The 12842-nt window shown below is 45.8% G+C and overlaps 1 long non-coding RNA gene across 2 annotated transcripts in view; it reads left to right on the forward strand.

Annotated features, from left to right (window-relative positions):
- LOC103679643 overlaps positions 1 to 9607 on the forward strand; it is an 11167-nt gene extending 1560 nt beyond the window's left edge. The window contains exons 2-4 of one of the 2 annotated variants that reach the window (XR_005835675.1): positions 4705 to 4867; positions 8713 to 8856; positions 9038 to 9607. This is a non-coding gene — a long non-coding RNA (uncharacterized LOC103679643). Of the gene's footprint in view, positions 1 to 4704; positions 4868 to 8712 lie in introns of both variants that reach the window. The other variant, XR_005835674.1, reaches the window with a different exon arrangement.
- Positions 9608 to 12842: the final 3235 nt, after the last annotated feature.

Genomic DNA, 12842 nt, shown 5'->3' on the forward strand with positions numbered 1-12842 from the left:
TTTTTTTTTTTTTTCCAGAGCTCATACGTGAGATATTTTAAGCTTTTGGCCTGGGAGAAAAAGTAAATATATTAAATAAATAGGCTTTGTGCGCCCGGAGCCACTCTTTGGGCCAGAGGCAGGACCCATTTCTGCGCCATGCCCCTGTGGGGACCGGGACGGAAACCCGAAAGTGCTCAGTGGAATTTTCTTTTTTTTCTGCCATGCAAAAACTAACAGCCTGTCGCAGGGTAGTAAGAAAGCACAGGCCCCTGAAGGTGTCCCGAGCCTCGCATGCACACCTGCTCTGCCGCCCAGGGCTCCTGTTGCTGGGACAGGCAGCAGGAATGTCTCCTCTTAGTTCAGGGGGACACCGCAGAGGCTGTCGGGGCTTCCAGGCTCTCGGGGCTTCCGTAATAAGGGAGTATGGTGGGGGTGGGGGCCAGAGGCACCAAGGGGCCTACACCCAGTACCCCGGTCCTCCCCAGTGGAACCAGAACTCTTCCCATGAGGCCTGCTCAGTGCCCAGAGATGAGTGAGAGGCGGCCCCTGCCCTCTCAGAGCTCTGGGCACAGGTGGGGAGACAGGTCAGCACCCAAGGTCTGCGAGGAGACAGTGGCTTTCCCACAGAGGGGATGACCCCAAAAGAGCAGGGGATGGGACTGGGCAGGAGCACTTGGTCGGTTGGTTCAGGAGACACAAATGGGGATGAAGGAAGGGGGTGCTCTAAGAAAGGGACACCCTCCCCGGTGAATATGGGGCTCTGAGGGAGGCAGCAACCACCGTTGTCTGGGGAGGTACCCTGGGCTAAATTGTGTCCCCCCGCACATTCATAGGTTGAAGCCCTAACCCCCAGTATGACTATTCTGAGATGCGGTTTTTAGGCGGTCATAAGGTTGGGGTCCTAATCTGATAGGAGTAATGGCCTTATAAGAAGAGGAAAGGGAGATATTTCTCTCTCTCTCTCTCTCTCTCTCTGTGTGTGTGTCCCGCTCTGCCTCCCTTCCTCCCTCTGCCATGTGAGGGCAGGGAGAAGGCAGAGTATGCAAGCCAGGAAGAGAACTCCCACCAGAACCTGACCATGCCCCACCCTGAATTCAGATTTCCAGCCTCCAGGACTGAGAGAAAATTAAGGTCTGCTGTTTAAGCCCTCCTGTCTGTGGTCTTTGGTGACGGTGGCTAGAGAGGGCTTCCTGCAGGAATAGACCTTTGAGCTGTGCCTTGAAGGATGAGCAGGAATTTGCTGGAAGGATGGGCAGACAGAACGGCAGGTACAAAGGTGGAGAGGCTGCGAGTGTATGGCATGTTCTGGTAACAAAGGACAAGATGTGTGGCGGGCTGGAGTGCAGGGATTGCTGGGGAGGGGCCTAGATAAGGCTGGATCCACAGACAGGGCTGGGTTCACGGCCAAGGCCGCTCCTGGTAAGGCCAGAGCCTATCTCAAAGGCTTTTGCTGTCCAGCTCTTAGCAGGTGAGCACTGTGATCCAGTTTGGGTTCCTGGAAGGCCACTGTGGTAGGGGCTGGAGAGGAAGGGTGGACCACGTGAAAAACAATGGAGACCGGAGGTCCTAGGGGAGGGTAGAGGACAGGGATGGATTTGAACATCAGGACTTAAAGTCTGGGTGGGGGCTGAATGCCTGGCTTCTGGCTGGGGGTACCATCCTCCAACATATGTAATGCAGGGAAAATCGAGGTTCTGCTCCAAAACCCCTTGGGGGTCCCAGGGTCTCAACACCTGCAGGACACCTGCCTATCTGCTTTGTGTCGCCCAGGAAGGGCCTCCAGGAGCTACCTGCCGTATTCTAGTTTTCCCTGTTCTAAGAGAACACATGGGGCTAGGAGGAAGCCAGTAGCGGACTGTGGGTGGGTCTGCGGGGCTGAGGTGTGGGAGCGCCCAGGAGCCTGGAGCAGGAGAGGCTTGGAGCTGTCCAAGCCCTGACCCAAGAACTGGCAGCAGATCCTGGGTGAAACCCCAGGGTCGGTGGAGCCGCTTTCCGTGGGAGGTGCCCGCGGCTGGCAGGGGTTTGTGGCCTGATAGGACGCGTGGGCAGTCCGCGTTTGGCTGGAACACTTGGGAGGGAGATGTCTGTGTGGCTTGTGCGGAATCGAGATAGAGCCAGTAAGAGCTGAGCATAAATCGTCCACCACCTTTACTATTCCTTTTTGTCTTCATTGACGACACTTGACAGTTCCTGAGGAGACCCAGTGGAACTCTCCAGTGTGCTTTGGCCTCAGTATGCTCAGCAGGCAGGGTCAGGGGACAGGGACCCAGGCCAGATCAGACAGGCTGCAGGCTCAGGGGGCCTGACTTCTGCCACCGCAGGGGCCAAAGGAGAGAGGAGGCATGCTCTGGCTCTCCTATTTACAAAGGAGGAAGTCCGCCACAGAGGTGAAAATGCCTTTCCTAGGTGTGAACTGTGCTCCAGGCAGCTCAGACGAGGAGGCTGCCGAGCTGGGGGAGGTAAGGCAAGGCCGGGTGGGGAGACGGAAGCCCTCCCTCCAGTGCATCTGCTCCGCAGTGCTGAGTTTTGAGTGGGATGGAGCCGGAGTCCGGGGTCATTCACAAGGCTAACCATTCTGAGAAGACAAACAGAGCCCTGGGAAGTTTTTGTTTGAGTCAACCTTCCTAATGCAACGCACAGGAAAGAATTCATATGTAAGTGTGACACTTAATCAAATTCTGAAGAGCAATACTGGAGCCAACCCTTCTGATAACTTTTATCGAAAGCCTAATGGCTATAAGATTGGTCACTCCACAGCAGGACTAATTAAGATAATTAATGAGGACTAACTAAGATAAGACAGAAGAGAAGAGCTACACTTCCCAGGCACAGTTGGCGCTCTGACTAGGGGCCCTGAGTATCTCATACAATATGTCTAACACAGTGACTCAAAAAATACTCCCAAAGATCTTCCTAAAACGTAGACACGCAAAACAAAACGTGAGTTACTCTTTGCCAAATGCACTGGTTAATGAGTTTTACGCTAAGTCGTTTTATGTTTTAGGTATTGGCAGGTACAGTGTGTGAGCTCCAGGGACGGTTGACCAAGGGTCTACTGCTTCTTACCCACAGCCTCTGGGCTCTTGGAGAAACCGTTGTTATCCCTCATTAGATTATACATCCTGTCCCACCAGGAGGCCCCCCATATCAATGGGGGATCCTTCAAACCTGTTAAAACCCCTCCTTCATCCTTTACCAGCCAGGTGACCTTGGGCAAGTTGAATGTCTCTGAACCTGTCTTCTTTCCTGTACATGGGGGACAATAATTCATTGTAGTACATTTCTCAGCCTGTTCTAGGGCAAAGCACACAGAAGTCGCACAAAGGCATAGCTGACTGCATCGGCATGAGCTAGAAACTACTGAGCTGTTCAGAAACGTAACTATATTATACGTGTACCATATGAAATCGTAACCATAAGGATTCAGATCCGTAAAAGATCCATACTGGCAGGTTCATGAGAAGCAACTTGTTTCTAATCTTCTCTTAATTTCCATCGACTGTGATGTGTGTATGGGTTTTTTTCCCCCTTGTTTATCTCATTTGCTTGCTGGCAGATAATCAGTAGCGGGCACCAACAATTTTAAAAAGAGAAAACTGAGTCAAAATTTAAAAATTCAGAGAATTCTATCCATTATCTTCATGCTGTTTAGCAAATTGGGAAAAAGTCTCGTATTCTATTTTGTTAGAAAACTCCCTTGGTAGATGATGGACCCCAGCCCTCCCCATCCAGCATTGGGAGAACATTCCAGAAAGAAAGCAGTGGATGACGTGGGCAGGCCCACTCCACATTTTTGTGGGATCTGGGACAAGAATACGAATGGTAGCCCACATACCATCTGTTTAAATATTAAAAGTTATCAGTCAGACGAACAAACTGTTAGATTAAATATGTTCTACCTTTCTGCCTTGACGAATAAATCTCTGTCATGTCCTAGAAGGCCAGGTTTAAATCTTGAATTTGACTCTGGGGCATGGTGGTGCCAGGAAAGCCGACCACCCCCTTCTCTTCCCACCCCTTGTACCATCTCCCACTGGAAGGGTCCTTTGTTGGGTGGGAGTAGATTCCCAGCACAGGGCTCCAACACTGCCCATACCCCCCTGAAAATCTCTGCCCTCCTGTCACCCCTTGGATGAGGGGTGTGCCCGCTGCCAAGTGCCTGGTGAGATGGCCCAAGTGGGCCCAGGCAGCTGGCTCTAGGCTGTGTGGGCAGGCATTTCTTGGCCCAGTAGGCTTCTCACCCCGAGGGAAGGGAGCAGCCAAGAAGAGGGCATGAGTGGGGGCCTCTCTCCTGAGTCTAAGAGTGGTACTGGGGGCCTGCCGGGCAGGGTCCCAGCGCTGTGGTGGGACCACACTCATTCCATGCGAGCAGGAAGGCAGTGACCCCAGCGCTTCCGGCCTTGTCTGGAGGCCCCTGGCCCTGCTTCTGGGAAGACATGTCAGTCAGCAATAATTCCAAACCCGTGTCCCCAGTTCATCCCTTCTCTCCAGCTTCCCTCGGCTTATCCTGGTTCCCGCCTCCACACTCCCCTCACCGCGGTAGCCTCTAACTAGTCTCCCTGCTGCCCTCCCTGCCTCCTTGACCCCCAACTCTCTCCCCGCCAAGGCAGCCCGACTTACCCATTAGACAGGCACTCAGTTCACATTCCTTACCTTGGTCAACCCCTGTGCCCAACCTGGCTGCGAGGCCCTGCAGAAATTGGCTCTCACCTCTCTCCTTAGGCCTCAGACGCCCCGTGGCTCCCCACTATGCTGTTTGCCACGCGGAGCATCTCCCAGCCTCCAGGCCTTGCACTTTGCTGGCTCCGTGGAAGCTTCTTCCCGATGTTGGAGTAACTCCTTTCCCGTCATCCGAGTCTCGACTTCTCCAAGAGATTCCTCTGAGGTAGGAGAGTGGCACACCAGCCAACCCTCTCCCGTCCCTCCTGAGGCCACTGTGCAGTGTTCGTTTCCTCCTCGCGCTCTCTGGAAAATGGTCTTGTTTACTTATTTTACTTGTTCTCTGTCTGGCTCCCCCCCCCCCCCACTAGAATGCCAGCTCTACAAAGACAGGACCTTGTCTGTCCTGTTCTGCCTATTTCCAGAGCTAGAACAGGCCTTGGCATATGGTAGAGCCTCAAATATTTGTTGAATGAACACAGAATGGATCCTATTCAAGAAAACTGCTACCCAGCCACCCTCCCAGAACTCTAGGAGGGCAGCTTGAGGGTGGCCCCCAAAGATGCTTGGGAAGACCCGGCCCCCTCAGTCAGGGCTCCCCCACGGTAGACCCATTCGGAGCCTCCTGAGGCCGTGCCAGGCAAGACCGCTGGGGCCTGGAGAGTCTGCACAGTGCTTCTGGGCTAACTCGAAAGAAGCCCCCTCAGGCAAGTGTGGTCCCCAGGGGCTTGGCTGAGCAGAAAGGACCTTTGCCAGGAGGAAAAAGGGCCCCTTTCTCTGGAGAGATGCAGCCGACCCAGGACACAAGGCCTGGTGTGTGGAGGCCTCCTGAATTGGGCTCGTTTGTGTGGTGCAAACACTGAGCCTTGAAAGACAGCCCTGGGGCACCCCTCCACCCTGGCTCCAGAGCGCGCTCTGTCTATAGGGTGCTGCGGGGAGGCTGCCCCAGGAGAGCAAGACTTCATCCTTGGGCATGACTGGGAAAACGGGCCTTCCTCCCTGCGGGCTCACATGCAAGGCAGGGGCCACTTCAGTGTGTAAATCTGGCAGAACCCCACTGCTCAGGAGTTGGGGTACACTTCCCCCGCACTCCTGCGCACCTGCCTCTTTGACCCCACTCCTTCTGCTCACTGATTCCAAGGATCAGCCTCAAGGTGCATCTTTAAACACAAACAAACCAACAGGCAAAGACGTAAATGAGGTGAGACACCAGATCTTTTGAAAATCAGAGCAAGAGAGTTTAGGTGGGGGCTCATGAAGGCTTCAACTCTAGTCCTCCTTTCCTTGTAGTTATTACCCTGCTCCCCCAAGTCTGAGCCTCTCGGCGCTGTGGGTAAAACTGACACTGAATTAACAGGAGATGCGAGCTGCACACAGTAGGGCTACCCTGTGTCTCCAAAGGCCCCATCCGTCCTAGCCCACTAGCTGATTCCCCAGGGAAGCCGTGATCAGGTCCTGCTTGGGCTGCGGTAATGAATGTACTGTCAGCTTCCAGAGTTAAAAAAGGAGTCACAAAGGTCACCCTTCTTGGCCCCCAGAATTAATCCTTACCTGAAAAAAAAAAGCAAGGTGGGGAACAGCATGCAGTTTCCACTTCTCTGGGGAAAAACTTATTTAAATATCCATATTTAGTCGGCGCAACACAAAGAAGAAAGAAGTTAGGAGAGATACACACGAAGCTGTTAACAGTGGTGCTGCCTTTGTAGGACGGGAGAGAACTTGTTCTTTTTCATTTATACGCTCGTGTAGACGGGACTTTTTAAACAGAGGAGTATGTATTTATTACTTTTATAGTTTTATAAACTATAAAAACATTTTAAGTCGCCTTAATTTTACAGTTTTATAATTTTTATAGTTTTATAAACTATAAAATGGTTTAAAGTCACCTTAATTTACTCTACAAATATATAATGCCATAATGGATTGCATAGTTTTGTAAATAACTTCAAAATGCTTTTTAATGGCCCTGTTTTCCAAACTGAAAAATCTGGACGTGTGCTCTAAGCATAAATTGTGGTCTGATCTGTGAATTTGCTCATACGGAGAACCCTACCTAGTCATAGAACCCGAATCACACTTAGTTCTATGTTTCACGAGTCAGCCTTATCTTAAATGAGAAAAGCGCATGTATTTGTGTATAAAGAACTTCTATAAATCCATGTGACAAAGAATTCCGATCCAAAAGAAAATGGGCATATACAGAGAGTTTATAAATAAAAAACCAGTAAATGCAAATGCATCTTAAACGTGTTTAAAAATACGAATTCTCTGAATAACAGGTAGACAAATCACAAGAGATACACCCGTCAGGGTAAAGAGAAAAACGTTTGATAACGTGCTGTGCAGACAAATGGAGCAACAGGTAGGATTGTATATTGATCCAACCTCTTTGGAGGACAATTTAAAAATGCTTATCTAATTTGAAAATGTTACTTCCTTTCACTTAACAATTCCACTTAGAGAAATTTAACCCCATAAACTCTCATATGTACATACATGCTGCATACATGGATATTGACCAAAGCACCGTTTATAATTGCAAAAGGCTGGAAACAACAGAATGTCTGTCTATTAATAGGAGACTGGATGGGGCGCCTGGACGGCTCAGTGGGTTAAGCATCTGACTCTTGATTTCAGCTCAGGTCATGATCTCAGGGTCCTGGGATAAAGCCCATGACAGTCTCTGCACTCAGCGGGTTGTCTGCTTGAGGATTTCTCCCGCTCGCCCCCCCCCCCCCGGCTCATGCTCTCTCTCTCTCTCTCTCCCTCTCTCTCTAAAACAAATGAATAATCTTAAAAAAAAAAATAGGAGACTGGTTAAGTAACCAGAGACAGCTGGTTAATCACCCTCTGTGTCTCTGTTAAAAAGGACGAAAACCTACGTGAACACATATGGGAAAAGCACTGATACGTTCATTTATACATACATGTAATACATATACATAAAGTACACATATGCATACATAACAGAGCCATATAAAATACACATACACACATATGGATATGAATATATACATTTACATATACAATGCAGAGAATGTGAATGTCTCCATTTGTGTAAAAAGAAGGAGGAGGGTCTACATACATGCTTATCTCAGCCTAGAACATCTCAGGAAGGACACATAAACAGGGAAACTAGAGACGGACTTGCAAGTAGGTGAGAAATTTTTATTATACATTAAGATACATAAAAGAGTTCATCAGTAATGACATAATAAGGAATTGGGATTCTTTCAAAAATTACAAAATATGATTGCTGAATACTCCCCGAAAACACTAGTTTTGGGATGATAAGAAGGGAGTTTAAATTAGCTTTTTCATAATTGAAAAGAACTAAATTACCATAAAAGCCCCAACAGTGCTTTATTTTCATTGCTGTCCCCAAGAAAATCTATAAACCTATCAGTTGCGGTGAAATTCTTTCATGCAACGTGAAACTCATTTACCCCAAATATGGAACTGAGCTTCCTGTCCGTATTGATTTAAGCAGTTCAGGGACTGCGGGAGGGGCAGGGTTATCCCTTCCCATCCCTCCAATTGGTTCTGTCTCTGACATTTTCAGTCAAAATTCCAAAGGTCACTTGGAAAGCACATAACCCACTAAGCTGTCCAGACACTCCCTTTTGGCTAGATAACCCCCCACGGCCCAGATCCCAGCGCAGAGTCTTGGGAACCAGGGGAGTGATGTTACAAAGCCTTGTCCGCTTGGTCACCAATTGAAGGAGACCTTGAACAAACTGAGAGTTTCAACAAGTCTGTCTTTAGAATCTGATTTTTATTATAATTGATTAGAAAACCCAGCTTACATTCCAAATGCAGTCGTTTTATCATAGTCAAGGTGCAATAACAGTTAAACAAAAACCAGCATGAGTCATGCTCTTATAAAACTGTCTGCTTACAGAGTTTGGCTTTTCTCTCAATGAGGGAAACTCAAAGTCAGGCAGCATAGGAAGGGGCTGTTCTGGCCTCTTACTGGGAGAACTTATTATAAGAAAAGCAGGTCACACGGGATCTGCCCAATGGCTCACTGACATGGAATGTGCACATTGATTGAATTCTTTGGTTGCCCAGCACCATCTGAACACCCTTCCAACATCCGGGGATGTCCCACCACCCCACGCAGAAGCCAGAACCACCCTCTCACAGCTGGAACAAGGCCTGTGAAGAAGAGCTGACGACATACACACTGATGAGAGCTGCTGGCATGACTGAGAGGTGTGAAGGCACGGGTGCTGTTGGACTTCGCTCTGGGAGGGTGACCAAGAGTGTCTGGGGGCCTATGGGCAAGGACGCTGGCCACACAGCCTCTATTCTGGATCCTCTGTTCCCTCTAGAGGTGTTGCCAACTTCCTGACATTTTCTTGAACTGTCCTTTAATTTCCTTCTCTTTTGCTAGTTGGTGTGGATTCTGTGGGTTATGCCCAGCTGGGATAAGTCTCTGCCTTGGATGACTAACGAGAACTGGGCCAAGATCAAAGTCGCAGATGGCTCTTTCCACCGTCTCTCTCCAGCTATGGCTCGGACCTGGTACCTTGCCCTCTTTCCAAGCCATGTCTCATAGCCAGATGAAGAAAGACAATGTGGAGTAAGTGGCTAGTCTGAATGTCATTCATGCACAGTGACTTTGACAAGCAGCTTAATCTTTCTGGCTCAGTTTTATCATCTCTAACATGGGGTAATAAAGCCATCTGTGCCCGACAGAGGAGTCGCGAGGACTAAATACAATAATCCATTAAGAGCACTTAAATGTCGAGGTTCAACTTTTCCAGTAAGGATACAAAATAAGACTAATGTGGGCTGTTAGAAAATTCCTTATTATAGGGGTCCCGGGTGGCTCAGTCATTAAGCATCTGCCTTTGGCTCAGGTCATGATCCCAGGGTCCTGGGATAGAGCCCCACATCGGGCTCCCTGCTCAGTGGGAAGCCTGCTTCTCCCTCTCCCACTCCCCCTGCTTGTGTTCCCTCTCTCGCTGTCTCTCTCTCTTTCTGTCAGGTAAATGAATAAAAAAATCTTAAAAAAAAAAAGAGAATTCCTCATTATAAGTACTAAAAATCAAAATCCCTTTCATCATGAGATCAGAGATTCCTAGCATTTTTTTTCCTGGCCGTAGACTTCTTTAGAATCAGTCAACAAAAATAAAATGATATATCCAACTATAAGCTCTGGACAAAATCTTAAAAATCAACCACCTGGAGACCCTGGAGAATGAAAACAGCAGGCAGACGCTGGAGGAAGGTTGACACTTCGAAGAAAAGAACATCGCAGAGAGAGTTTCTTTTAAAGAAGCATTTAGCCTGAAGGCAGGCCCCAGGCTGTGCATGCAGGACGGCTAAAATTCTGATAGGAAACCTGCAAGATTATTGGCCTGATGAATCTGACGACACAGTTTAGCACAACAACAGTCACTGAAAAGTGGGGGAAAGGGACCCAAGAAAGGAGGGGTGGTGCCCAAATTCTGTGCGTAAACGCTACCCGAATCTCTTGTTGACTCCTAAGCTGCACCGGCATGGGACAGACCCTGAGCAGCCAGCTAAGGCCGCCCACCATAGGGGAGACAAAACGGACAGTGCGAATTTAGTCAAATTTACCACAAGCTAAAATCGAAATCAATTTTTTTTTCAGAGGAACATAACAGAATCCAGAGATCCTACAATGTGTCATTCACAATGTCTAGGATATAATCAAAATTCTCTAACATACCCCGAGACAAGAAAACATCACTCATTCAAAAAAAAAAAAGACAACCAATGGAGACCAACTGCAACATGATTCAGATACTGGAATAGCAGACAAGGATTCTATTTTTATATTTATTACTTATTTACTTATTTTTATTTATTTTTTTAAGTAGGCTCCACTCCCAGGGTAGGGCTTGAACTCAGGACCCTGAGATCAAGACCTGAGCTGAGATCAAGAGTTAGACACCTATCCCACTGAGCCATCCAGTCACCTCTGGAATAGCAGACAAGGATTTTAAAAGGGCTATTATAACTCTGCCCAAGGATATATAGGAAACATATTTGCCCATAAATAGAATACTAGAAAATCTCAACAGAATATAAAGTATAAAGAAGAACCAAATAGAAATTACAGAAATAAAAAAGTCATTATTAAAAAGTCATTATTAGGAATGAAAATTTCAATATCAGAAATTTTAAAATGCATTTGATGGCTTTAAGAGAAGAAAAGAAATGACAAAAGAAAGATTCAGTGAAATTAAAGAAAAGTCAATAGAAGTCATCTATCCTGAAGATCATATTTTTAAAAAAGACTGGAAAAAAATGAGCAGTGTCTCAAAGACCTGTGGGACAATACCAGAAGATTTAACATACATGTAATTGGAGTCCTAGAAGGAGAGGAGAGGAAAGAAATGGGAAAGAAAATGTTTGAAGAAATAGCTTAAAGAAATGGCTAGATTTGATAAAGTCATACATTTACAGATTCAAAAAGCTCAGAAAACTCCAAAGTGGGATCTTGAAAACAACAATATCCCTAAGACATTGTAGTCAAATTGCTGAAAACTGGATGAAAACAAAATCTTGCAAGTAATCAGGTAAGATGACACATTTCATTCAGGGGAACAAACATTCAAACAACCTGGGACTCCTATCAGAAACAAAGAGGCTGGAAGGCAGTGGAACAACATCTTTAAAGTACTGGTAGGAAAAAAAGGGCAACCCAGAAATCTATATCTAGTGAATACATACTTCAAGAAGAAAGGTGAAATAAAGATATTTTTAGATTAAAGAAAAGCTAAGAGAATTTGTCAGCAGCAGACCTGTACTACAAGAAATGCTAAAGAAATTTTGTCACACTGAAGGAAAGTGAAACCAGATGGAAACGCGGAACTGTAAGATGAAATGAACATCACTGGAAATGGTAAATATGTGGAGAATCACAAAATACAGTTTTTGTCCTCAGTTTCTTTAAAATATAAATAATTGTTCAAAGCAAAAAAAAATATAACATGGTATTATGGGGTTTTATAATGTATGTGGATGTAATAATTATAACAATTATAACATTAAGTTTAGGGGCTGTAAATGGACCTATATGATTGCAAGCTTCCTACATTTTATGTGAAGGGGTGCAATATAAACTCTTAACAGACTATGGAAAATTAAGGGTGTATATTGTAATCCTAGAGCAATAACTAAAAAACAAAGCAAAGAGAAACAGCTATGAAACAAGTTAAATTGGAATTCTAAACCATATTCAGTTGCTCAAAAGGAAGGAACAGAAACAGAAAAAGAAACAGAAGGGGTGAACAGAAAACAAATAGTAAAATTATAGGCCTAAATCTAACTATATAAATAATTATATTAACTAAAAAGGATTAGTATTTTAATTAAAAGGGGGAGGCTGTCAGAATGGATAAAAATGCAAGGCCCAATTATATGCTGTCTAGAAGCAATGAACTTTAAATATATTCAAGCAGGTTGAAAAATCAACGGATGGGAAAAGATATATCATGTAAACCTTAAACGTAAGAAGGTTAGAGTGGTTATAAAAACATTAATATCCCTTTCTTCTCCTACCGATCTTCCTAGGGTAATCAGAAGGGGGAATGAAGCATGAGAGACTATGGACTCTGTGAAACAAACTGAGGGCTTCAGAGGGGAGGGCGGTGGGAGAATGGGATAGGCTGGTGATGTGTAGTAAGGAGGGCACGTACTGCATGGTGCACTGGGTGTTATACGTAACTAATGAATCATCGAACTTTACATAAAAAAACCAGGGATGTACTGTATGGTGACTAACATAATATAATAAAAAATATTATTATAAAAAAATCAACAATAAAAAAAATCCAGTTCTTTTTAAAAAATCAATAAAATAGTATTAAAGGCAAAGAGTATTATCAGAAAAGGGGATGTTCTATAATGACATAAGGTCAATACATTATGAAGGTATGATTATCATAAATGCGTATGCACCTGAAAATAGAGCCTCAAAATACATAAAGTAAAACTTGATACAACAAATGATGTGACTGAAGGTTGAGAGTAGGTGATTTTCTTATTTCAATTTTACATACTTCTTATGGTTTGAATTTTAATACCAGATACATACCTATTCTATCATCATCATCACCATTATCATAGATTTCCAGAGAGATGAGAAGGAAAAGCATTCCAGACAAAGGTCTTGTGTGTGCCAGTGAGGGGAGGCATAAGAGCACCTGGTGTATTCTGGGGCC

This window comes from Ursus maritimus, unplaced genomic scaffold (assembly GCF_017311325.1).
Source record: "Ursus maritimus isolate PB19 unplaced genomic scaffold, ASM1731132v1 scaffold_19, whole genome shotgun sequence".
NCBI classification, from domain to species: domain Eukaryota; kingdom Metazoa; phylum Chordata; class Mammalia; order Carnivora; family Ursidae; genus Ursus; species Ursus maritimus.